The sequence below is a fragment of the Pristiophorus japonicus genome, chromosome 10 (genome assembly GCF_044704955.1).
Source record: "Pristiophorus japonicus isolate sPriJap1 chromosome 10, sPriJap1.hap1, whole genome shotgun sequence".
In the NCBI taxonomy this organism is placed as follows: Eukaryota; Metazoa; Chordata; class Chondrichthyes; family Pristiophoridae; genus Pristiophorus; species Pristiophorus japonicus.
Window position 1 is genome coordinate 125,501,065 of NC_091986.1, and position 26,400 is coordinate 125,527,464.

General features: G+C 47.3%; 1 protein-coding gene across 3 annotated transcripts in view; it reads left to right on the forward strand.

Annotated features, from left to right (window-relative positions):
* The window catches only part of tenm4 (teneurin transmembrane protein 4), a 969,538-nt gene that overhangs the window by 332,729 nt on the left and 610,409 nt on the right, over positions 1–26,400 (forward strand). The gene's annotated exons all lie outside the window — the stretch shown is intronic.

Genomic DNA, 26,400 nt, shown 5'->3' on the forward strand with positions numbered 1-26,400 from the left:
CTCCGCCACCATTGAAAGCCTGAGGGCCATGTTTGCCACCCACAGCCTGCCTGGCATACTGGTCGGTGACAACGGGCCATGTTTCACCAGTGCCGAATTTAAAGAATTCATGACCCGCAATGGGATCAAACATGTCACCTCGGCCCCGTTTAAACCAGCCTCCAATGGGCAGGCAGAGCGGGCAGTACAAACCATCAAACAGAGCCTTAAATGAGTCACAGAAGGCTCAATCCAAACCCGCCTGTCCCGAGTACTGCTCAGCTACCGTACTAGACCCCACTCACTCACTGGGATGCCCCCGGCTGAGCTACTCATGAAAAGTACACTTAAAACCAGACTCTCGCTGGTTCACCCCAACCTGCATGATCAGGTAGAGAGCAGACAGCAGCAACAAATTGTAAACGACGGTCACGCCACTGTGTCATGGGAAATTGATCTGAATAACCCTGTGTCTGTGCTAAACTATGGACATGGTCCCAAGTGGATTGCGGGCACGGTGATAGCTAAAGAAGGGAATAGGGTGTTTGTAGTCCAACTGGACAATGGACAAATTTGCAGAAAGCACCTGGACCAAATGAGGCTGTGGTTCACAGACTGCCCTGAACAACCCACAGCAGACACCACCTTTTTCGAGCCCACAACACACACAAGGATCAACGACACTATGCCGGACCAGGAAATCGAACCCATCACGCCCAACATCCCAGCAAGGCCAGGCTCACCCAGCAGCCCTGCAGGGCCAACAACACGCCAGCCCAGCGAGGGCACAGCCAACACACCAGAACAGACATTTATACCGAGGCGGTCCACCAGGGAAAGAAAGGCTCCCGGCCGCCTCACCTTGTAAATAGTTTTCACTTTGACTTTGGGGGGGAATTGATGTTGTGTATCTGTAAAGCATGCACTCCCATGTTCCGCCACCAGGGAGCTCATCCCCTGAAGTCCGAAGGGATCCCAGCATCCCTTGGGAGCACTGTATATAAGCCGTCCCCTGTTCCTCAGTCTGGAGTGTCTTATTAAAGACCGAGGTCACTGTTACTTTAACCTCCCTGTGTGCAGCCTCATTTGTGTTAGGAACACAATAGAGGCTTTCTTTATATACAAGGGCTGCACGTGAGAGTCTGTGGCCCAGTGACCTCTGACGGTCACTCTCCCTGGTGGCAGGTATACCCAAGCCTACATGCATTTCATCATTCCCCCCCCGCCGCAAGATCTTGGTATCAGTCCTATTTACAAATTGAGACGGTCCAGGGCTTTCCGCTCCCTCGTTGATCGTCTCAGTTCAATTCCAGATCTGGGTGAGCTCTCCCAGTCATTCGTGACTTGAGGCTGGGTAGCCGATCTAATGGGAGTGGCAGTGTCCATGTCGGGGATTGAAGGTCCAGATTCATTGACAACAGCAGGGCCTTCTGATGGCTGAATATGAATTGGCTGGTCATTGATGGTGTCTTCTTTAAGCTGTTCCGGTTTGTCTGTGTGCCGCAATTTCATCTGATCAATGTGCCTCCTGCATGTTTGGCCATTAGTGAGCCTGACAATAAGCACCCTGTTACCCTCCTTGGCTGTAACTGTGCCAGTGACCCACTCGGGGCCTTGACCATAATTTAGTACATACACAGGATCATTAATAGAGATGTCGCGTGATACGGCAGTGTGATCATGATACCACTGCTGATGTTGACATCTGTTTTCGATGTAATCGTTAAGATCAGGGTGGACAAATGAGAGCCTGGTCTTGAGACCTCTCTTCATCAACAGTTCAGTAGGGCGGACCCTGGTAAGCATGTGGGGTCTCGTCCTGTAACTACGCAGTATGCGTGACAAGCGAGACTGCAAAGAACCGTGAGTTACGTGCTTCAGGCTCTGCTTGATGGTTTGGACGGCCTGCTCCGCTTGACCATTGCACATGGGTTTGAATGGTGCTGACCTTACGTACTTGATACCATTGAGTCTCTCAAACTCTTAAAACTCCAAACTCATGAAGCACGATCTGTTGTCGCTCACAACGATGTCGGGCTGACCATCAATGGCGAACATGGCACGAAGGCTCTCAATGATGGCTGTGGAAATGCTGGATGACATGATTACACATTCTATTCATTTGGAATATTCATCCACCACCATCAAAAACATTTTTCCCAGGAAAGGACTTGCATAGTCGATGTGGATCCTCGACCATGGTTTGGATGGCCACGATCACAGACTTAGCGGAGATTCCACTGGTGCATTGCTTAACTGCATGCAAGTGTTGCACTGCCAGCGGCAGTTGGTGAGAGGGGAGCGACCTATCAAATGCCCAGCGGGAGATCGAGAGCCAGCGGCAGTTGGTGAGAGGGGAGCGACCTATCAAAAGCCCAGCGGGAGATCGAGAGCCAGCGGCAGTTGGTGAGAGGGGAGCGACCTATCAAAAGCCCAGCGGGAGATCGAGAGCCAGCGGCAGTTGGTGAGAGGGAAGCGACCTATCAAAAGCCCAGCGGTAGATCGAGAGCCAGCGGCAATTGGTGAGAGGGGAGCGACCTATCAAAAGCGTACCGGTGCAGCTACAGCGGGAGAGAAAGCAAAATAGAAGTAGAAAGGAATCAAAAAGTGACGTCACAGCCAATGGGGTAAGTGATTGGCTGGTGATTGGTGAGTAGCTTTTCTTTTTATTTCTTATATCAGTAAGTGAACTTTAGCATTGTTACTACCAATTTAAGGGTATCTAAGGGTTAAGACATGGCAGGAGAGCTCGGTCACGTGATATGCTCCTCCTGTACCATGTGGGAACGCGGTGACACTTCCGGTGTCCCTGGGCGCTACGTGTGTGGGAAGTGTATCCGCCTCGAGCTCTTGATGGTCCGCGTTGCGGAATTGGAGCTGAGGGTGGATTCACTCTGGAGCATCCACGATGCTGAGAATGACGTGAGTATCACATGTAGTGAGTTGGTCTTACCGCAGGAGAAGGGTCCACAGCCAGATAGGGAGTGGAAGACCAGCAGGAAGAGCAGTACAAAAAAGACAGTGCAGGGGTCCCCTGTGGTCATCCCCCTGCAAAACAGATACACTGCTTTGAGTACTGTTGGGCGGGATGACTCATCAGGGGAGGGAAGCAGCAGCCAAGTTCATTGCACCGTGGCTGGCTCTGCTGCACAGGAGGGCAGGAAAAAGATTGGGAGCGCGATAGTGATAGGGGATTCGATGGTGAGGGGAATAGATAGGCATTTCTGCGGCCGCAACCGAGACTCCAGGATGGTATGTTGCCTCCCTGGTGCAAGGGTCAAGGATGTCTCGGAGCGGGTGCAAGACATTCTGAAATGGGAGGGAGAACAGCCAGTTGTCGTGGTGCACATTGGTACCAACGACATAGGTAAAAAAAGGGATGAGGTCCTACGAAAAGAATTTAAGGAGCTAGGAGCTAAATTAAAAAGTAGGACCTCAAAAGTAGTAATCTCGGGATTGCTACCAGTGCCACGTGCTAGTCAGAGTAGGAATCGCAGGATAGCGCAGATGAATACGTGGCTTGAGCAGTGGTGCAGCAGGGAGGGATTCAAATTCCTGGGGCATTGGAACCGGTTCTGGGGGAGGTGGGACCAGTACAAACCGGACGGTCTGCACCTGGGCAGGACCGGAACCAATGTCTTAGGGGGAGTGTTTGCTAGTGCTGTTGGGGAGGAGTTAAATTAATATTGCAGGGGGATGGGAACCTATGCAGGGAGACAGAAGGAGACAAAATTGAGGCAAAAGCAAAAGACAGAAAGGAGATGAGGAAAAGTGGAGGGCAGAGAAACCCAAGGCAAAGAACAAAAAGGGCCACTGTACAGCAAAATTCTAAAAGGACAAAGGGTGTTAAAAAAGCAAGCCTGAAGGCTTTGTGTCTTAATGCAAGGAGTATCCGCAATAAGGTGGATGAATTAACTGTGCAAATAGATGTTAATAAATATGATGTGATTGGGATGACGGAGACGTGGCTCCAGGATGATCAGGGCTGGGAACTCAACATCCAGGGGTATTCAACATTCAGGAAGGATAGAATAAAAGGAAAATGAGGTGGGGTAGCATTGCTGGTTAAAGAGTAGATTAATGCAATAGTTAGGAAAGACATTAGCTTGGATGATGTGGAATCTATATGGGTAGAGCTGCAGAACACCAAAGGGCAAAAAACGTTAGTGGGAGTTGTGTACAGACCTCCAAACAGTAGTAGTGATGTTGGGGAGGGCATCAAACAGGAAATTAGGAGTGCATGCAATAAAGGTGCAGCAGTTATAATGGGTGACTTTAATATGCACATAGATTGGGCTAGCCAAACTGGAAGCAATACGGTGGAGGAGGATTTCCTGGAGTGCATAGGGATGGTTTTCTAGACCAACATGTCGAGGAACCAACTAGAGGGGAGGCCATCTTAGACTGGGTGTTGTGTAATGAGAGAGGATTAATTAGCAATCTCATTGTGCGAGGCCCCTTGGGGAAGAGTGACCATAATATGGTGGAATTCTGCATTAGGATGGAGAATGAAACAGTTCATTCAGAGACCATGGTCCAGAACTTAAAGAAGGGTAACTTTGAAGGTATGAGGCGTGAATTGGCTAAGATAGATTGGCGAATGATACTTAAGGGGTTGACTGTGGATAGGCAATGGCAGACATTTAGAGACCGCTTGGATGAATTACAACAATTGTACATTCCTGTCTGGCGTAAAAATAAAAAAGGGAAGGTGGCTCAACCGTGGCTATCAAGGCAAATCAGGGATAGTATTAAAGCCAAGGAAGTGACATACAAATTGGCCAGAAATAGCAACGAACCCCGGGACTGGGAGAAATTTAGATCTCAGCAGAGGAGGACAAAGGGTTTGATTAGGGCAGGGAAAATGAAGTACGAGAAGAAGCTTGCAGGGAACATTAAGGCGGATTGCAAAAGTTTCTATCGGTTTGTAAAGAGAAAAAGGTTAGTAAAGACAAACGTAGGTCCCCTGCAGTCAGAATCAGGGGAAGTCATAACGGGGAACAAAGAAATGGCAGACCAATTGAACAAGTACTTTGGTTCAGTATTCACTAAGGAGGACACAAACAATCTTCCGGATATAAAAGGGGTCAGAGGATCTAGTAAGGAGGAGGAACTGAGGGAAATCTTTATTCGTCGGGAAATTGTGTTGGGGAAATTGATGGGATTGAAGGCCGATAAATCCCCAGGGCCTGATGGACTGCATCCCAGAGTACTTAAGGAGGTGGCCTTGGAAATAGCGGATGCATTAACAGTCATTTTCCAACATTCCATTGACTCTGGATCAGTTCCTATCGAGTGGAGGGTAGCCAATGTAACCCCACTTTTTAAAAAAGGAGGGAGAGAGAAAGCAGGGAATTATAGACCGGTCAGCCTGACCTCAGTAGTGGGTAAAATGATGGAATCAATTATTAAGGATGTCATAGCAGCGCATTTGGAAAATGGTGACATGATAGGTCCAAGTCAGCATGGATTTGTGAAAGGGAGATCATGCTTGACAAATCTTCTGGAATTTTTTGAGGATGTTTCCAGTAAAGTGGACAAAGGAGAACCAGTTGATGTGGTATATTTGGACTTTCAGAAGGCTTTCGACAAGGTCCCACACAGGAGATTAATGTGCAAAGTTAAAGCACATGGGATTGGGGGTAGTGTGCTGACGTGGATTGAGAACTGGTTGTCAGACAGGAAGCAAAGAGTAGGAGTAAATGGGTACTTTTCAGAATGGCAGGCAGTGACTAGTGGGGTATCACAAGGTTCTGTGCTGGGGACCCAGCTGTTTACATTGTACATTAATGATTTAGATGAGGGGATTAAATGTAGTATCTCCAAATTTGCGGATGACACTAAATTGGGTGGCAGTGTGAGCTGTGAGGAGGATGCTATGAGGCTGCAGAGTGACTTGGATAGGTTAGGTGAGTGGGCAAATGCGTGGCAGATGAAGTATAATGTGGATAAAAGTGAGGTTATCCACTTTGGTGGTAAAAACAGAGAGACAGACTATTATCTGAATGGTGACAGATTAGGAAAAGGGAAGGTGCAACGAGACCTGGGTGTCATGGTACATCAGTCTTTGAAGGTTGGCATGCAGGTACAGCAGGCGGTTAAGAAAGCAAATGGCATGTTGGCCTTCATAGCGAGGGGATTTGAGTACAGGGGCAGGGAGGTGTTGCTACAGTTATACAGGGCCTTGGTGAGGCCACACCTGGAGTATTGTGTACAGTTTTGGTCTCCTAACTTGAGGAAGGACATTCTTGCTATTGAGGGAGCGCAGCGAAGATTCACCAGACTGATTCCCGGGATGGTGGGACTGACCTATCAAGAAAGACTGGATCAACTGGGCTTGTATTCACTGGAGTTCAGAAGAGTGAGAGGGGACCTCATAGAAACGTTTAAAATTCTGACGGGTTTGGACAGGTTGGATGCAGGAAGAATGTTCCCAATGTTGGGGAAGTCCAGAACCAGGGATCACAGTCTAAGGATAAGGGGTAAGCCATTTAGGACCGAGATGAGGAGAAACTTCTTCACCCAGAAAGTGGTGAACCTGTCGAATTCTCTACCACAGAAAGTAGTTGAGGCCAATTCACTAAATATATTCAAAAGGGAGTTAGATGAAGTCCTTACTACTCGGGGGATCAAGGGGTATGGTGTGAAAGCAGGAAGGGGGTACTGAAGTTTCATGTTCAGCCATGAACTCATTGAATGGCGGTGCAGGCTAGAAGGGCTGAATGGCCTGCTCCTGCACCTATTTTCTATGTTTTCTATGATGCACACGTGACTCCAAATCAGAGTCAATGCCAGGCCACCAAACGTGGGCAATGGCCTTCATCATCACAATACTGGGATGGGTACTGTGTAAACCCCATACAAATCTCTCCCTGCCTTTCTTGGGCATAACAACACGATTATCCCATAGCAAACAATTGGATTGAATGGATAGTTCATCTTTGCGACGGTTGTAAGGTTTGGTCTCATCACACACTTCCCTGGGAATGGCTGACCAATCACCACTAAGGAAACAACGTTTTACAACCGATAAGATCGGATCCTGTCTGGTCCAGGACTTGTTGAGCAGTGACAGGCGACCCTTCACTCTCAGAGGCATCCATGACCAACAGTAGGTCTGCGGGTTATGGCGTTTGCACCTCTGTCGAGGGCAACGATAAACGGCTCAATGCATCGGCACAATTCTCAGTGCCAGGTCTATGGCGAATAACATAATCATAGGCAGATAATGTCAGCGCCCACCTCTGGATGCAGGACGACGCATTGGTATTGATACCTCTCTACTCTGAAAACAAAGATATGAGCGGCTTGTGATCAGTTTCAAGCTTGAAACGAAGCCCAAACAGATACTGGTGCATCTTTTTAACCCCATATATGCAGGCTAAAGTTTCTTTCTCTTCCATGCCGTTGGCTCTTTCCGCTTTAGACATGCTTCTCGACGCGTATGCAACAGGCTGTAGTTTGCCCAACTCATTGGATTGTTGGAGCACGCAACCAACCCCATGTGATGTAGCATCACAGGCCAATACTAAACGCTTGCACGGGTCATAATGTACCAGCAATTTGTTGGATCAAAGTAGATTTCTAGCCTTCTCGAAGGGCCTGTCTTGAGATACACCCCAAACCCAGTTGTCACCTTTTCTGAGCAGCATGTGCAGTGGCTCTAATAATGTACTCAATTTAGGTAAGAAATTACCGAAGTAGTTGAGAAGACCAAGGAACGAATGCGGCTCTGTCACATTCTGGGGCCTGGGTGCATTTTTGCTGGCCTCTATTTTCGAGTCCGTCGGCCTGATGCCGACTGCAGCAATCTTCTTTCCCAGGAATTCGACTTTCAGTGCCATAAAGACGCACTTTGAACGCTTCAGCCTGAGCCCCACTTTGTCCAGACGACGTAGAACCTCTTCCAGGTGCAGATGTTTGGCAGTGTCACGACGTGTGACCAGAATGTCGTCTGGAACACCATGGTTCTAGGCACGGACTTCAGTAAACTCTCCATGTTTCTCTGAAATATGGCTGCAGCCGAGCGAATTCTGAAAGGACACCTGTTGTAAATGAACAGCCCTTTATGCGTATTGATGCACATAAGTTTCTTCAGCGATTCGACAAGCTCCTGTGTCATAATGGCCGACGTCAGATCCAATTTGGTGAACGACTTTACCCCGGCGAGCTTTGCAAACTGGTCATCAGTCATTGGTAACGGGTACTGATCCTGTTTCAAAACTCAGTTGATCATAACCTTGTAGTCTCCACAAATCCTGACAGCGTCATCACTCTTCAGCACAGGAACAATGGGACTAGCCCACTCGTTAAATTCGACCGGTGAAATGACCCCTTCACGTTGGAGTCTGTCCAGTTCGATTTCGACCTTCTCCCTCATCATGTACGGGACTGCCCAGGCTTTGTGATGGATGGGTCTTGCATCCGAGTCCAGGTGGATCTGCACCTTGGCTCCCATGAAGTTGCCGATGCCCGGTTCAAACAGCGAGGGAAATTTGCTCAGTACTTGAGCACACGAAGCGTCATCCACCAATGACAAAGCTTTAATATCGTTCCAGTTCCACTTTATTTTTTTGAGCCAACTCCTGCCGAACAGTGTTGGACCATTGCCTGAATGATCCACAGCGATAGATGATGAGCCGCCCCATCGTACGACACCTTGACTGCTGCACTGCCAATCATTGTTATGAGCTCTTTGGTGCAGGTACGCAATTTTACATTTACTAGATTCAGCTTGGGTTTCACAGTCTTGGTGTTCCACAGCTTTTCAAAAGTCCTCTGGATCATAATTGACTGACTCGCACCTGTGTCTAATATTATAGATACCGGCACGCCATTCAATTTTACTTCAATCATTATCGGTTGGCTCTTTGTCAGGAACGAATGTACACTATACACTTCCTCCTCGGGTACCTTGAGTTGCATTGCCAGATCTGCTCCGGATCGGTCATCATCATCCATGTGGTGTGTTGAAGGTGCCCCATTTTCGCACAGCCTCTACAAATATACTGTCTGAAACGGCACTGATGAGGTTGATGATTGCCCCCACAACACCAACAGGGTGAAATCGGATTCGTGCCCAATGGCGGACTTCGAGCAGCTACAGGTTTCACAAACACAGTCGGGTTGGCCCTGCCAGGTGCAGCTCTGCCAACCGACGACACAATCTGGTCCACAGTACTTGCCGTGGAGTTCCGACTCTGCGAGGATATTTGCTTTGTACTATTGACCATGGTCAGGCAAGCCTGGGCGATCGTGATGGTCCTGCTCAGATCCAGCGTCTCCGCAGCCAGCAGCTTCCGCAGGATCACCTCGTGGTTTATGCCTATTGCAAAGACGTCGCGCAGCATGTTTTACAACATGATTCCAAACTTACACGGCCCAGCGAGATGTCTCAGGTCGGCAACAAACTCCACCACGTCCTGGCCCTCAGAACAAACATGCTTGTAAAAGCGGTATCTCGAGATAATGATGCCATCTTTAGGTTTGAGATGGTTCCGAATCAGAACACACAATTCCTCATAGGTCTTTTCTGTTGAACATGCAGGTGAGAGCAGATTCTTTATGAGGCCATAGATTTTTGGACCACAAACCGTGAGGAAATACTCCCTGCGCCTAACTACGTCAGCGTTTTCATCCATCTTGTTCGCCAAGAAGTACTGTTCGAGGCGATCTGTAAAATCCTCCATCTTCTCCCTCCACGAATCACTGCAGGATTCCAACGGTGCTCAATGTTATTTTGTGCGTGAAAGTTCATATTGTGCCAAATGTTGCGTATGCAATAACTCAATAGGCTTAGTACCGTGAACTCCATCAGGTGTGACCTGATTCTACTTTATTAACTCTCAAAGTGTGAATTAAACAAGGAGGCTTTCTTTATGTACAAGGGCTGCACGTGTGTGTCTGTGGCTCAATGACCTCCGTTGGTCGCTCCCCCTGGTGGCAGGTAAACCCAGGCATACATACATTACTGAAGCCCTCATCCATGCCTTTGTTACCTCTAAACTTGACTACTCCAATGCACTCCTGGTTAGCCTCCCACATTCTATCCTACATAAACTAGAGGCGATCCAAAACTCGGCTGCCCGTGTCCTAACTCACACCAAGTCCCGTTCACCCATCACCCCTGTGCTCGCTGACATTGGCTTCCAGTTAAGCAATGCCTCGATTTCAAAATTCTCATCGTCATTTTGAAATCCCTCCATGGCCTCGCCCCTCTCTATCTCTGTAATCTCCTCCAGCCTCACAATCTCCTGAGATGTCTGCGCTCCTCTAATTCTGCCCCCTTGAGCAGCCCTGATTATAATCGCTCACCCATTGGTGGCCGTGCCTTCTGTTGCCTTGGCCCCTAGCTCTGGAACTCCCTGCCTAAAACTCTCTGTCTCTCTACCTCTTTTTCCTCCTTCAAGACGCTCCTTAAAACATACCTCTTTGACCAAGCTTTTGGTCACCTGCGCTAATTTCTATTTATGCGGCTCAGTGTCAAATTTTTTAAAATCTCATAATACACCTGTGAACCGTCTTGGGACATTTCACTACATTTAAGGCGCTATATAAATGCAAGTTGTTGTTGTATAAGCAGTGATCCATGCTGGTCATGCCGGTTATCCTGGCAGCAGTCATGATGTCTTCATTCTGCAGCAGTCCACTGTGCCAGCGACATTTGAGCCACCACGGCAAACCAGAGGGTGGTTACTGGGTGACAAGAGCTATCCGCTGACAACATGACTGATAACTTCAGTGTGCAATCACACACACGTGCGCATCATGCATACAATGAAAACCATGCTGCCACACGAAATTTGATAGAGCAGTCCAATGGTCTGCTGAAACAATGCTTCCACTGCCTGGACTGGATTGGAGGAGCTCTGCAGTACTCGGCAGAGTGGGTGTCAGAGTGGTTTGCTGCATGCTGCACAACCTCACCATCATGAGGGCACAGCCCTTGCTACTAGCTTTGTGGCAAGCAGCTAAGCAGCAGAGCATGAAGAGGAGGAAGAGGCAATCTAGTTGGCTCCTTTCTGCCCGGGCTGTTGTGACGAACTCATCTGAATGCGATACCAGTAACCGCACATCAATTCCCCTTTCACCAACAGTCCCACACCTTACCTTTCCTCTGTCACTGACTATCATAGTGTCAGCTTGGCCACCAATCTTCCCTCTAATTTATTTTGGCCTGCGTGGCCCCTTTAACAGGCTGCACGGGCCATTCAAATTTCTATTTAGAAGCCGGCTCACCGGTTGCATGGGATCTTCAGACCGCTGTGCGACCATACAGCTTAAAGGGAACATTGTTGGACAAATGCAAAAATAAAAGCCACCACAAAATAAGCATTCCAAACCAAATTTATAAATTAAATCATGCCATATTGCACTTCCATGCTGGAAAGAATGGGTTCCAAGCACTGTGCAAAGCCCTGTTAAGTTGGTGCCGGACTCCTTCATTCTCCTTGATATTGAATGCAGGCATTCTGGCAGGCTTCCCAAAGCATTTATTTGTGCATATCCATCAGCCTTTTTCTGTAGCCAGCCCTCATCTGAGTACCCTGCTATCTTCTAAATTACGCGCAGTGTCAGCATCTGAGCTGGTGGCTGCAAGTGTGAAATCGAGTGATGTTGTGTCTGTTCTTCCACTGCCTGGTCCAGTGGCACTTCTGAACTCTGATTGTCTGAAATAGCTGAGTCTCCTCTGGGTATCTGAAAGGGGAAAGCCACAAAGCTGGAGCATGTGTTGGCAGTCATGCAGGAAGTGAATCTGACCTGGGAAACAGTGAAGCATGGCACAACATGGGAGAGAATGTACTCCAAGGTTTTTGGATGTTGCACTGGAGGACTTGGTGGAGGAGGTGGAAAGTAGGAGAGATGTCCTGTATCCACAGGGGACCAGGAGGCCCTCAGACACACAAACTGTGTTATGTATGTAAACCTGTAAATACCTTGTTTAACCACCAGAGGGCTCATCCCCTGGAGTCCCAAAGGATCCCACAATCCCCTCAGAGCACCTGTATATAAGGAGGCCTCACAGACTGCAAAGGCACTCTGGAGACCTGTAGCAAAGTTACTACGGTCACACATTACTTTAAGCTTACAGTATCTGGTCAGATTCTTTATTCAAGACATGACAAACTGGATATCTATCAGCCTTCCACCAACCATGCTGCAGCCACTGGGTAGCACGCATCGGAGCATTAGGACATGCAAAGGCACATGGAAGACAGGCACTAAGGGAATGCACAAGGGTAATTAGTTTACATTTATATGCAATATGTATGAATTCATTCATAAATTTAGTTTAGAATGTTTATTTTGTGGTGGCTTTTATATTGTCATTGTGGCCATGATGACAATGTGATGGTCATGACAGAGGGAAGGTAAGGACTGTTGGTGAATCGGGAATTGGGGTTGCACTTATTGGTATCTCACTCAAAGTAGTTCTTCACGTAAAAGCTGGGCAGAAAGGAGCTGTCTTGGTTGCCACCTCCCTTCTTCTTCCTCCTCTTCCTCTTCCTTTTGCTGCTCTTCGACTCGTCCCCCTCCTCTTCTTTCGTCTAGCAGCTTGCCCTGCTCTGTGTGGCCTCTGCTCATTCTCCCAGTCATGCTCTATTCCAAAGAGAAGGCCTACTAGTGCACCCATGTCTGGCACTAACTGATTTGTGCAGAAGCCTGGAAATCGGGGAAACGTCTTCCAGCTCTTGCCACACCACTCTGTGTAAATTTTTGCAACTTGAAACAACATGGAAAGCATCAAACACTTGTAGAATTGTGCCAACTGCCAAAAGAAATCAACCAGTAACTAACCTGTAAGAAGTTGATGATCTCTTTAAGTAGCATTAGTGGGGGCCTTCATTCTGCTTACCATATGTTCAGCCATGCAAGGGTAGGAGAGGAAGTCGGCTGGATCGCTGTGCTCCAAAATGGCACTGTTGGCATTAAATCAGCATTGCACGCTGCTTGACGTCATGATCTGCCTGCTCTGCATTCTTCTTATGAACGTTAGCTGTGCGTGTCCTCACGCCTTCACCAATATGGAGTCCGGTGCGATTCGCAGCAGAAGTGTGCGTGGGCGCATCGGATGCCATTTTGTTCCCCAAGTGGCACCCATAGCGTCCAAACAACAAGTGGTACCGAGCCCAAATTCATGCCCAATGAACCGATGAACAATGGTATAATAAGCGTGTTGTGATCGGTTATATGTTGAACATTGATGTTAATCCAAGGCCTATTGAGTTCTAGTGCATATTGGTACATAATTTACTATTCTTGGAAAAAAAAATACAGGAGGATTGCTTTTCTCCTGGAAGTAGGCAGAAATTAATTAAGCTACGCTGGCACTGTGTGATGTGTTGTGAATCTGGCTGTTACTTTCGAGCATGACTGGGATTCAAGTCAGGGCTAATCAAGTAATTTAACGGGTGGTAACTTTAGTGGATCTTGCTTCTTTCAGGTCATGAAAGTAATTTATGTTATGCATTAATGGAAGAATGAAAGGGATAAATAATTGCTGCAATGCTGTTTCCCAGTAAGGATTATGGTGGTGCCTTTCAAATGGTTCTCACTGTAAAAAGCTTAAATAGAAAGTCTTTATAAAAACTTCAGTTGAGCTAGTTGAAATGGCACTGGCTCCTGTGACCTGATTGTATAGCAACATTCTTAATATGTAATAAACTGCCAGAATGTCTAACTTGTAGCACATAAGAAGGGGACATTTTGTTTCTGTGATGTGAAGGCAAGAGGATGTTATTCACAGTGAAGACATAGGTTTAGAAATTGCGGTCGTTCGTGCCTCCCGTTAGCGTCCCGTTATCATCTCGGAACAGAAATTGGGGAGCGCACCTGAAGCTGCGCGTGACGATGCCAGTGGCAGCTTCAGGGGATGTGAACTGGGCCGCCGGCCACTTGCACTGTGATTCGTATAGGGGAGGTGGCGGCCATTCATAAAAAAGTTATGTTGAATTTCTTCTGTGCACCATTGGCGCTTTGAACGCCGGGTCCGTGCCGCGATCAGTCAGCCCTGCATGCTATTTGAGTGCTGGGCTGTTGGCATGCCAGCCCTGCTCCCCGTTGATCCAGAGAGACCCATTTCCTCACTGTAGAGTTTGCAGCTTGAGCTCTTCCCTTTAATGAAGGGAAGAGCCCCTCATATGTGGCAGCACTACGCAGCCCAGTGCGTATCGCTGCACCTTGCCCTCGACCCGTCCGCCCCACTACTGCCCCAGAAAGGAAATGGAGCGTCTTATTTTGCGCTCCACTTCCTTTCGTGGGGCGGTACCCCGAATTTTTCAAACGGATGGGATTAATGTCCCACCTCCCAGATGTTACCGCCCCCAAATGGGGCGCAACGGAATTTCAACCCTTTAAGCTTTACCCTGCCTCCATATTTATTTACTCGGAACAGTAAACACAACACTGGCACTTGTTTTTTTACCATTTTTTATTTTGCCTGTTTGCTGATGATTCAGCGGAGTCAGCTGATGAGCAGTATGGGGCAAGCAGCCAAAGAGGAGATGAGGAATGCATTGGGCACCTGGATTGTGAATCTGCTGCTGGCTTATTGCAGTAGGCATCTACCTATATTTGAACGTGCACCTTCCTGTGGGTGGCCTCACTATTTTCAACTCGGAATGTAGAACTTATAATATGTGTGAAATTTCAACCAATTTGTGACCTTGGATCCAACCCCAATCTACTAATAAAATCATGCTGTATGGATGCAGAATTATGGGTCATATTACTGATACAGCAGAATGTACAGACATTGATTCATCCAAATAATTCATGTTTTTTGGGGGAACATTACAAAAATAGATCTAATACCTATTTGAATACCTGTTTCTACCCTGTAGTAACTGTGAGTTGTCTAAACAGGTTTGCTACTGTGCCAGGGCCGTCGTCTTCACTTGGACATACTGAGTAGACCACAGCTGCATGTTTCTGCACATATGCAGTTTTGTCCCCATTACTCAGGCAGCTCTCGGGAAAGTGACAGGCATGATAGATCTCGCTATTCATCCTTCACTGCAGCCGGTCTTGAGGGAGACAGAGCCAGAAGAATTAGCGGTGTACTCGAGCAAGTCAAACAAAATGAAAATAAGAATTCAAAGAAAGGTATCCATTGCAGAAATAAAGGTAAAAGAGGACTTAATTTGAAAAAAAAGTACAAATAAAACATGCTTCTCTCTTAAATACACTGGACTCTTGGAATAATGACGTGCTGAGGAATTCATTATTTTGACTAAATAAGTCAAGTTCTGTTCTCGTGACATGACACTCTAGAGTTTTTACTGTTGTCGTGGGAGTCACGTTCCACGATTCCATGAAGACCGAAAAATAAGTGCCTTTGTCAACCAATCAAACTAAATGATTTACTCAAGTCCCTTGAGTGGGGCTTGAACCCACAGCATTCTGACTCAGAGATCTGAGTGCCACCACTGAACCAAACTGACAGAGGAGGAAAATGACAACATTTGAATAACAAGTCTCAATCTTCTGAGATGTAGCTCCTGGTGGTCAGCTGAACAGTACCATTAGTAAATGTCTAAGATCAGCTCAGCTGTCAATCATTTGCATGTGAAAATAGTGCATTGTCCTCAGGAATAGTTCATGATTGTCCTGGAATTTTTCAGCCAACATTAAATAATGGAGCACTAGTGTGTAAATATGACTAAAATATCTCCAGTTGGCTCAGTTGCTAAAAGCAATGTGCAATTGTCATTTAAGCACCAAAATGTCGCAGTTTAAATTCTCAGCTTGTGCTGTTTTATCTGATTTCAGCAGGATTGGGTGTAGAGATGCAACAATTGGTCTCAGTACTTTCAGGCGAAGGAGGGAGAAATCAGCTAATGGTAAACTGCCAAGGAAAAGTTAATCCTTATTTTGGATGAAATTGCATCAAAATAATAAATTTAAATATTTTTAAAATGGAGGGACGTGAGCTTACTCCCCAAAATCAGGAAAAAAATCCATCACAGAAATAAATTTGAAGGGTTTATTGAATGAAATCTATTCAACTGAGAATGCTAGATGCTTATGTTTTGTATTATGTGACGAGATTGGGCCCTACTGTGTTCCATTTCCTAATTTACATCGTAGACAAATTTAATTACAATAGCCAGCAATTATTATAATCTGTAAGTGAGTGTACATTCGGGCTACAATCTATGTATTTGAAGTGGGATGAGAAAATGCTGTATTTTTAAAAATAACATCAAAAGGCCAATACCTAATTAATGATGTCTCCACTGGAGTAAAGCTATTGCCTTTGGTTAAAATGTGTATTTTTTTTAAGTCATTCACCCATTAACTGACATAGCAACCATTCTCCTTTTTGAAATTCGAGGCGAAACACAGTGAAAATTAAATTTAATAAGTCACCCGGAAAAAATTCCTTCCAATAATCTTCCAGCTAAGAACAAAGACATTAGGCCATTTGAAATGCATTGGATGTTCGAGTGGGAGAATTAGGACATTAGAGGGAGGGACTTTGATGAGCCAATCTTTTCTGATCCTTACCTATTCTTACGTTTTAATTTTCATGTTCTTAATTATAGGTCTCTGAAATAATTACAATTACAAAGGTCATTACAAGTTAGTTTTATATGAAGAAATTGATTTGACATAGTTTATGCCATCCTCCCAGAATATCAGCTCTACCATCTTTCCATTATATCTTCTAGCCATTTCTTAATTAAGCACAGTGACTTGACCTTATTCACCCTTCTTGGCAATCCACTCCAAATCTTGAACAGCCCCTGTCTAAAGTAAATACCTGCTGATGCCTATTCTAAGCTTGCTCTTCAGAACTCAGGATGTCAGGAAGGCTATTGCTTATTGTATGATGTTAGATGGGGTAGAGTTTCCTTTTCTTTATGCCAGTATTATCAGCGCAACCCAGGTGGAATCAGCCAAGCCAGCGCAAAAGATTGGGGAAATTTAAATATAAGTGAGTTACACCCAAAACCACTTATGTTTGTTAGTTACACTGGTTTAAAGTTCAATTTGCTGGATCAGGCCCCACCCACAAAACTGGCCACACCCAAGGTTGACATTGCAAGATTCTGCTGGTTGGGGAAGACTCTATAATTGTGCTCATTTTCTTAGGTGCACAGGCACTAATAGGCACATTTGTAAAGTTTTTTAAATCAAAAAATACTTAGTTTACCAAGAAATTGACGAGTATATGCCAATGAAAGTCGTAAATGATTTAGTATAAACGTTTTAAAGTAATTTTCAGTGATTTTTAATCAACGCTTGGGCACTCAGACCCAGTTAAGAAAGCCCTATACAGCCAGCGCCTCACTGCCAACCTGGCGACCCTCGATAACCCCGAGACGCAGAGTGTCCACGGCGCCTGGTCTGCCCTCAAGGCCTCCACAACCAGCGCCTGCAAAGAGACGCTCTGTCACTCAACCAGGAAACACCAAGACTGGTTTGATGAGAACGACCAGGAGATCCAGGAGCTAATAAGCCGCAAGCACAAGGCATTTCTGAACCTAAAGCAGCAACCCAATTCGGGAGCAGCAAAGCAGCTCTACAGGTGGCTGAAGGCCGAGGTCCAACAAAAAACCCGCGACTTAAAGAATAGTTGGTGGGTGGAGAAAGCACCCACCATCATCATAGGCAATCCCTCAGAATCGAGGAAGATTTGCTTCCACTCCTGAAGTGAGTTCTTTGGTGACTGAACAGTCCAATACGAGAACCACAGATTCTGTCACAGGTGGGACAGATAGTCGTTGAGGGAAGGAGTGGGTGGGACTGGTTTGCCGCATGCTCTTTCCGCTGTCTGCGCTTGATTTCTGTACGCTCTCGGCGTTGAGACTCGAGGTGCTCAGCACCCTCCCAGATGCATTTTTTCCACTTAGGGTGGTCTTTGGCCAGGGACCCCCAGGTGTCAGTGGGGATGTCGCACTTTATCAGGGAGGCTTTGAGGGTGTCCTTGTAACGTTTCCGCTGCCCACCTTTGGCTCATTTGCTGTGAAGGAGCTCTGCGTAGAGTACTTGCTTTGGGAGTCTCGTGTCTGGCATGCGAACTATGTGGCCTGCCCAATGGAGCTGATCGAATATGGTCAGTGCTTCGATGCTGGGGATGTTAGCCTGAATGAGGATGCTGATGTTGGTGCGCCTGTCTTCCCAGGGGATTTGTAGGATCTTCCGGAGACATCGTTGGTGATATTTCTCCAGCAACTTGAGGTGTCTACTGTACATGGTCCATGTCTCTGATCCATACAGGAGGACGGGTATTACTACAGCCCTGTAGACCATGAGCTTGGAGGCAGTTTTGAGGGTCTGGTCTTCAAACACTCTTTTCTTCAGGTGGCCGAAGGCTGCACTGGCACACTGTGTGTGCGCGTACGTGTGTGTGTGTGTGTGTGTGTGTGTGGTAAGATGGCCGCCGGGGTGGTAGTTCCCTAGGAAGCTCCCCCGCTCCAAACAACTCGCACCAACTATCGGCAAATTTCCACCTCCCAACCTCTCCGCCTTCCACTGTCTAAACCTCCCCTAGCCAAATAGACCCTAATAGGGGGTCCTAAGCAGGAGATCCAGCAGTTGGCCGACAACCACAATGAGCGAGGTTTCTTCAGCGCCGTCAAGTCCACCTATGGCCCAAGCATTCAAGGCCCCACCCCACTGCTGGCCAAGAATGGAGAGGCACTCATTAAGGACACCGAGGCAATCAGGGCCCGCTGGAAGGAGCACTTCGAAGATCTCCTTAACCGAGACTCTGCCTTCGACACGAGTGTCCGCGACTCCATCCCGCAGCATGCTACCCGCCACCATCTCAGTAAAACCCCAGCCCTGCATGAGGTAGAAAAGGCCATCCATCAACTCAAGAACAACTAGGCATCAGGAACAGATGGAATCCCCACTGAGGCACTAAAGTATGGCGGAGAAGCACTATTGGCACAAATGCATGACCTCATCTCTCTTATCTGGAACGAGAAGAGCATGCCAGGAAATCTCAGAGATACCGTGATCGTGTCCATCTTCAAAAAACAGGCAAGTCCGACTGCAGTATCTACAGAGGAATCTCCCTGCTGTCGGCCACTGGGAAAGTCATTGCTTTCCCCCCGTGGCTGAAGAGCTCCTCCCAGAGTCGCAATGCGGATTCCATCCACTAAGGGGTACAACAGACATGATCTTCACCGCACGACAACTACAAGAGAAATGTAGGGAACTTCATCAACCCTTGTACATGGCTTTCTTTGACCTTACAATATTCTTTGAGACTGTCAACTGTGAGGGACTATATGGAGCATCCTGCTCCGTTTTGGCTGCCCCCAAAAGTTAGTCACTATCCTCCGCCTGCTCCATGATGACATGGAAGCCGTGATCCTGACCAATGGATCCACCACAGTTCTAATCCATGTCCGGACTGGGGTCAAGCAGGGCTGTGTCATCGCACTAACACTTTTCTCGATCTTCCTTGCTGCATTGCTCCATCTCACTCTCAACAAGTTCCCCGCTGGAGTGGAACTAAACTATAAAACCAATGGGAACCTGATTAATCTTCGCTGCCTCCAGGCTAGATCCAAGGTCATCCCATCCTTTGTCATCGAACCACAGTGTGCAGACGACGCTTGCGTCTGCGCACACTCGGAGGTCGAACTCCAAGCCATTGTCAACACCTGCACCGAGGCATACGAAAGCATGGGCCTGATGCTGAACATTCGTAAGACAAAGGTCCTCCACCAACTTGACCCCACCACACAGCACTGCCCCTGGTCATCAAAATCGACGGAGCGGCCTTGGACAACGTGGATCATTTTCCATACCTCGGGAGCCTACTATCAGCAAGGGCAGACATCGACGATGAGGTCCAACACCGCCTCCAGTGTGCCAGCGCAGCCTTCGGTCGCCTGAGGAAGAGAGTTTCTGAAGACCAGGACCTCAAATCTGGCACCAAGCATATAGTCTACAGGACTGTAGTGACACCTGCCCTCCTATATGGTTCAGAGATGTGGACCATATGCAGCAGACATTTCAAAGTGCTGGAGAAGTACCACCAATGCTGCCTCCACAAGATCCTGCAAATCCACTGGGAGGATAGGTCAGTGTTCTCGATCAGGCGAACATCCTCAACATCGAAGCACTGACCACACTTGACCAGCTCCGTTGGGCAGGCCACATCATCCGCATGTCCAATACGAGACTTCCTAAGCAAGCGCTCTACTCAGAACTCCTACACGGCAAGCAAGCCCCAGGCGGGCAGAGGAAACATTTCAAGGACACCCTCAAAGCCTCCTTGATAAAGTGCAACATCCCCACCGGCATCTGGGAATCCCTGGCCCAAGACCGCCCAAAATGGAGGAAGAGCATCCGGGCCGGGGGGGGGGCGGGGGGAGCGGGTGCTGAGCACCTCGAGTCTTGTCACCGAGAGCATGCATAAATCAAGCGCAGACAACGGAAGGAGCGTGCGGCAAACCAGACTCCCCACCCACCCTTTCCTTCAACCACTGTCTGCCTCACCTGTGACAGAGACTGTAATTCCCGCATTGGACTGTGCAGCCACCTGAGAACTCACTTTTAGAATGGAAGCAAGTCTTCCTCGATTTAGAGGGACTGCCTATGATGATGATGACTCACAGGTGGAGGACTGGACAATCTTATTTTTCGTGAAAAACTCATTTTCAGTTATATTAATGGGCTCAAAATTGGCCCATCCCTTTTTTCGGCGCACTCATTGGAGATGTGCTGCTTTTCTGCGTTGAAAAGTGCTCCAAAAATATCGGTCCCCACTTTGGACACTGTCCGGCCTCTCCCGAGTCTTCACGCAACGTGGCCAGTCGGGTCAGGGGCGGAGCCCGCGTCCCACGCTGAAAACAGTGCCGGGACATCTACACATGTGCGTTGTAGCTCCTGCCCCCAGCCTCTCAGTGTGAGTGCTGCAGCGTGGGACCCCATCACCATCATCATCATCATCATCATCCCGGCTGCTGGTGCGTCCCGCCCCGATCCCAGGTCAAGTGGCCTACCGCACAGGCCAGCCCACTGCCTTCCCAGGCTGAAGGTGAAGGTAGGGTAGGACTTACTTACTTCTATTTTTATTTTGGATATTTTGAAAAAATTATGTAAATATGTTTTGTCTCTTGTGAATAGTGGTGACCATTTGTCAAGCCTATTTACCTGGTGCTATTGTGAAAGAAGAACATAAATGACGGAGGAACACTGAGAGAATATCTTATTTATTGAAGTAGACTTTATTAGATAATTTGAGCTCAATTTTGGCCCACTAAAATCATTGCATACAAATAGTTGTTTAAATTCATTGTGAGATTAGGGCAATTTAATTCAATTATCTTTTACTTCTTTTATTTTTATAGTTTAAGCTTCCATGAATGCTTCTTTGTACAGTAAATTAACTTTGCGAAGTTTGTCATATGATGTCCTGCATAGCTGTTTGATCCTATTCACATTCTTTAGTCAAGTCATTAATTCTGCTGGCCTCCGATGTACCTACCTGCGCTGATTTCTTAACTCTCCGCAAGGGTTTTCACAAGCAGCCACAAGTGGCCACATACGCTGGCCTAAGTTAGTTTGGAGTAACTATTATCTGGCCAAAGTGGCCTAAATGGCCAAAACGGGCGTAGGTGGCTGGTAATGCCCCCTTTTGAAAAAAAACAAAACTAAAAAAATCCTAACTAACTCACTTACACTGGCACAAATTAAATGTGCAAAATGTGGATTTTTAAGTTACTCCAGAAAAATCAAGTTGCTCCAAAGAAAACGGAGCAACTCCTGGCCAATTTTGGGCCCATAAAAACTACATCAGGTTACCACTCATAAATACAACAAGGAATAGTTTTTCATGGAAAAAGTAGAAAAGAAAGAATGACATTGTATTACGCTGCCCGATTGTGCTGGTTCAGGGAAGGGTTCATATTTGTGATTATACCAATGATTTTTTAGCAAAGACTTGAAGTAAATCCTAACCAGCGCAATTTCAAGCGCATTTTGGGCACAATTTCATGATTGCCCGAAAGCAGAAATTTTACCCCGTTATCTTCATGATAGATAGCAATTAAACATCCAATTTCAAACATTTACTAATTATTTGAACTCTAAAATTGTAAGAACATATTGATTTACTGACATCCTCATTCTTATGGGTGGTTTCACAGATTGTTGTTCGTAAGCTGTAATTTTTATATAAATGTTTAAATTACAACCGATCATTGTTCCATTAACTCTCAGTCCACTTTTTGATGGAGTATGAAATTGAAAGCCATCTGCAGTGCTTGTCAATATTGTGACTGTTTCTTTACACATGTTAGCTTGAGGCTAATTTTGTTCCATATTACATTCACTTTTCTCTTCGAAGAAAGCAGGTACAGCAGAATTTCAGTGGAGCTGTATTTTACACTAAGAGCAGTCAGTTATATTATAGCTAATTATTTTTTACATTTTCATTAGTCCCAATGTTCCTGTATGGTAACATTATTTTCCTTGGCACAAAAATTAATTTGCACGCTGAAAAAATGTCCATCCTCTTAAGGACATATATCATCCATGTAAAAACTGAAATTATAAAATAAAGGCATGACTAAGAGTTTGCAGTAAGTTTTAAGCCTTTATGCAGCCAGTTAACACCTATCTACCTGCAGCCATTCAAATATAAAGTGGGCTTATTTCATACTCCACTGCTTTCTGATTTGCATTAATGCTTAGATTCATTTTTTATGGTAAATTCAAGATGTCATTGTTGTACTTTTGTACCTTTTCAAATACTTTTACCCTAGATTATTTGAGCTCTCGTATTTTAGCTCACACTCAATGGTGAGTCTTTAACAATTATTTTTCAATAGTTCACAAAAGAAATGGGGGAGACATTCCAGAATTGGGTATGCAGTTTAAAGGTGTTTGTAGACTTAACAATTTGGACTTGCAGCCATTTTTCAGAGTTCACTGGACTTGGGCCAAATCCCAGAGGATTGGAAAAAAGCACATGTGACTCCCTTCTTCAAAAAAAGGCTGAAAGATAAGAACGTGTTTGGAAGTGTTCTGAGAGATAAAATAAGGGAACATTTTGAGGGGCTTGAGCTAATCTGAGGCAACCAGCGTGAATTTAGGAGTGGAAGGTTATGCTTGACTAATTATTTGGATTTCTTTGAGGAGATGAGAGACCTATAAGAATATAAGAACATAAGAATTAGGAGCAGGAGTAGGCCATACATTTAGGGAGGTCTAACAAGGCAAGGGAATACACATTAACTGGTATGACACTGAAAAATGTAGAGGAACAAAGGGATCTTGGAGTACAGGTCCACAGATCCCTGAAAGTAGCAGGCCAAGTAGATAAGGTGGTTAAGAAGGCATATGGAATAGTTGCCTTTATTAGTCGAGGCATAGAATACAAGAGCAAGGAGGTTATGCTTGAACTGTATAAAACATTGGTTAGGCTGCAGCTGGAGTACTGCGCGTAGTTCTGGTCACCACAGGAAAGATGTGATTGCACTGGAAAGGGTGCACAGGGATTTACAAGAATGTTGCCTGGACTGGAGAATTTTGGCTATGAGGAAAGATTATAGATGCTGGGTCTGTTTTCTTTGGAACAGAGGAGACTGAGGAGAGACCTGATTGAGGTGTATAAAATTATGAGGGGCCTGGATACAGTAGATAGGAAGGACCTGTTTCTCTTGGCATAGGGGTCAACAACCCTCAAATAATTGAGGGGGGAGGAGGTTTAGAGGAGCTATGAGGGGACAGATGGTTGTGGGGGTCTGGAACTCACTGCCTGAAAGGGTGGTAGAGGCAGAAAGTCTCACCACATTTAAAAAATATTTGGATGTGCACTTGAAGTGCCGTAACCTACAGGATTACGGACCAAGAGCTGGAAGGTGGGATTAGACTGGATAGCTCTTGGTCAGCCAGCGTGGACACGATGGGCCAAAATGGCCTCCTTCTGTGCTGTAAATTTCTATGATTCTATGATTCGATACAGCCCCTCGAGCTTGCTTCGCCATTCAATAACATCATATCCAATCTTCGACCTCAACTCCTCTGACCTGCCCAATCCCCATATCCCTAGAGTCCAAAAATCTATCTATCTCAACTTAGAATATACTTAATGACAGCATCCAAGCACTTTGGGGCAGAGAATTCCGTCTGAGTGAAGAAAATCCTACTCATCTCAGTCTTAAATGGTCAACCCCATATCCTGAGACGATGACCCCTAGTTCTAGACTCTCCAGCCAGGGGAAACAACCTCCAACAATATACCCTGTCAGTCCCTCTCAGAATCTTGTATGTTTCAATGACATCACCTCTCAGTCTTACAAACTCCAGAGAGTATAAGCCCAATCTACTCACCAAAAGCCTGTACAATTGCAGGAAGACTTTCTTACTCTTGTAGTCCAACCCCCTTATAATAAAGGCCAACAGCCATTTGCCTTCCTAATTGCTTGCTGTACCTGCATGCTTATTTTCTGTGCTTCCTGCACAAAGGCACTTAAATCTCTTTGAACACCAATATTTAATAGTTTCTCCCCATTTAAAAAGTATTCTGTTTTCCTGTTCTTCCGACCAAAGCGAACAACCTCACATTTTCTCACATCATACTCCATCTGCTACCTTATTGCCCACTCACTAAACTTGTCTATATCCCTTTGCAGGCTTTTTGTGTCCTCCTCAACACTTACTTTCCCACCTAGTTTTGTATCATCAGCAAACTTGGATACATTGCACTCAGTCCCTTCATCTAAGTCACTCCATTATTTAAGACGGATAGGAGAGATAAACTAGGAAGTTATAGTCCTATTAGTCAAATGTCCATTGTGGGGAAGTTACTAGAATCTGTTACTAGGGACAGAGCGGGGAGTTTTAACCCCAGGAAAATAGGTGGGTTTGGAGTGTGGGGTAGTTAAAGTGTTAAAAATCGGAATCTTGACCTGAACCGGCCTCCAATCCCTCCACTTCTTGTTTTAATGGAGATGGGCGGGCCAACCCGTAGCCAGGAGGCGGGACATCTATTTAAATATTACAGAGTTTGGAAGCCTCTTTTAATCTACACTTTATGGTTAACCAAAGCTGGTTGAGTTTTACACCTCTTAAAACCCGGCAGTTACAGCAAGGTGAGGACTACTGCATCCAGGAAGAAAATGCATTACACTTACATCCTGGATCCAGGCTCCCTGCCTAATCACCCCCACCCCACCAACCACACACACCCGCCGCAATCAGAGTCCTCCCCCCCCCCACAAACCCCCCCGCAATCAGAGTCCTCACCCCCCCACACCCCCGCCCCCGCAATCAGAGTCCTCCCCCCCACACCCCTCCCCGCAATCAGAGTCCTCCTCCCCTCCCACATCCCCCCGCAATCAGAGTCCTCCCCCCCCCCCGCAATCAGAGTCATCCCCTCCCCACACCCGCCCCCCGCAATCAGAGTCCTCCTCCCCCCCCACAACCCCCCGCAATCAGAGTCCTCCTCCCCCCCACACCCCCCCTCCGCAATCAGAGTCCTCCCCCCCCCCGCAATGAGAGTCCTCCTCCCCCCCACACCCTCCCCCCTGCAATCAGAGTCCTCCTCTCCTCCACACCCCCCCCCCCCGCAATCAGAGTCCTCCTCCCCCCCACAACCCCCCGCAATCAGAGTCCTCCTCCCCGCCACACCCCCTCCCCGCAATCAGAGTCCTCCTCCCCGCCACACCCCCTCCCCGCAATCAGAGTCCTCCCCCCCCCACACCCCCCCCGAAATCAGAGTCCTCCTCCCCCCCACACCCCCCCGAAATCAGAGTCCTCCTCCCCCCCACACTCCCCCCTGCAATCAGAGTCCTCCCTCCCCCACACCCCCCCCCGAAATCAGAGTCCTCCTCCCCCCCACACCCCCCCCCCGCAATCAGAGTCCTCCCTCCCCCACACCCCCCTCCGAAATCAGAGTCCTCCTCCCCCCAACACCCCCCCGAAATCAGAGTCCTCCTCCCCCCCACCCCCCCCCCGCAATCAGAGTCTTCCCTCCCCCACACCCCCCCCCGAAATCAGAGTCATCCTCCCCCCCACACCCCCCGAAATCAGAGTCCTCCTCCCCCCCACACCCCCCCCCCGCAATCAGAGACTTCTCTCCCCCCCCACACCCCCCCGCAATCAGAGTCCTCCCCCCCCACACCCCCCCAGCAATCAGAGTCCTCACCTCCCCCACCCCCCTCCGCAATCAGAGTCCTCCCCCCCACATCCCCCTCCCCGCAATCAGAGTCCTCCCCCCCACATCCCCCTCCCCGCAATCAGAGTCCCCCCCAACACCCCCCCCGCAATCAGAGTCCTCCACCCCCCCCCACACCCCCCCCCGCAATCAGAGTCCTCCACCCCCCCCACCCCCCCCCGCAATCAGAGTCCTCCACCCCCCCACACCCCCCCCACAATCAGAGTCCTCCCCCCCCAAACCCCCCCCCCGCAACCAGAGACTTCTCTCCCCCCCCACACCCCCCCGCAATC